Here is a 1623-nt window from a genome sequence, read left to right as displayed (position 1 = left end):
GAAATCCTTAAAATCCTTAAGTCTTCAAAAATTCTATAGTTAATATAAATTTCCTAGTTCTGCTCATCTTATTGTGTGTAAGACATTACTGAAATCCTTAAGTCTTCAAAAATTCTATAGTTAATATAAATTTCCTAGTTCTGCTCATCTTAATTATTTCATTGTGTGTAATCTCTATAAAAATGATTTTTAAAATCCTTCCAGGTGACTGGAAAAGTCATGGAAATGCATTGGTCAAATGCTGTAAATAAATCTGGTAATTTTAAATTCAAGAAATTCAAGAAGACATAATGGAATATTTAAATCATTTTTGTTCATGAATGAAACATTTTGTGATGACGTTGGAAAAAAAAAGGAGTAGTTTGCTTCAGTATAGCTGAAAATAAAATGTAAAAAATAAATAAAATAATAAAAAAAGGAAAATGTTTCCAATCAAACTACCATATTTTGGTGCTCATACATCCGTCACCTTTATAATCTAGTTCAATTATACAGATGTCAACATCTTCATAAAACATCAAAACTACACAAAAAAATTTTATTTTAAAAAACATAAAATAATACACGACCCAGGTGATGTTACGAAACCCTTAAAAACTTTTGAAAAATTCTATAGTTAATCTAAATTTCATTAATTATTTCATTGCTCTTTTTTAGTGCAATTTCTAGTTAATCTAGTTAAATGATACAGATGTCAACATCTGTATAAAACATCAAAACTACACAAAGTAAAAGAAAACACGATCTAGGCGACATTACTGAAATCCTTAAAAAGTCTTCAGAAATTCTATAGTTAATATAAATTCCCTAGTTCTGCTCATCTTAATTATTTCATTGCAGTATTTGAGTGTAATCTCTATAAAAATAACTTTTAAAAATGCATCCAGTTGACTGGAAAATTCATGGAAATGCATTGGTCAAATAAATAAACCAGGTATTTTCATGTGTATAAATCTGGGAAAAAATTAATTAATTAAATCAAAACATCAAAACTACACAAAGTAAAAGAAAAATCGACCCAGGCGATTTTACAGAAGATCTTAAAAAGTCATGAACGTTTCTAAAGTTAATATAAATTTCCTAGTTTCGCTCAGCTTAAAAAAGCTTTAAAATCCCCTTTCTCAAATCAGGCTGTTCTGAGATTCCTGTCAGAATGACGTAGTTCTGCACAGGCCCCTCCTACGATAGTTGATTGACAAGTCCGTCTTAGCTCCGCCCTGAGTGAGCTGTCATCACTTTAGTTTTTAAGGGAATGCGCCGATCCCCGATCTACATAAATGCGTCTATGTTCGCGCGAGTCATTCGTGATCGAGCTTCATCTACACAAGAAGTGAGTATAAGGTTTTTTATGAATCTTTGCAAATCGCCTTTCCTAATATGTGCTAGTTAGCAAGTTTCGCGGCTAAAGTAAACAGTACTGCTCGTCACCGCTAAGCGGCAACCTCCCGCTCTCTCTCCTGAAGCCAACACGGAAGTGATTTAAACTGTAATTCATCAACTGGCCGCAAAAGGGAGTCAATCCCATAGACTCCCCATGTTAAAATGCCCAACTTTGCAGCAGAAAAAACCTGGTTAAAAAAATGATTTTGGTCTATATAGCTAATTTTGCCCTTCATGACAACT

This window comes from Sinocyclocheilus rhinocerous, unplaced genomic scaffold (assembly GCF_001515625.1).
Source record: "Sinocyclocheilus rhinocerous isolate Xijiao unplaced genomic scaffold, SAMN03320098_v1.1 scaffold1862, whole genome shotgun sequence".
Lineage (NCBI taxonomy): Eukaryota > Metazoa > Chordata > Actinopteri > Cypriniformes > Cyprinidae > Sinocyclocheilus > Sinocyclocheilus rhinocerous.
Note: the sequence above shows the minus strand (reverse complement) of the source record.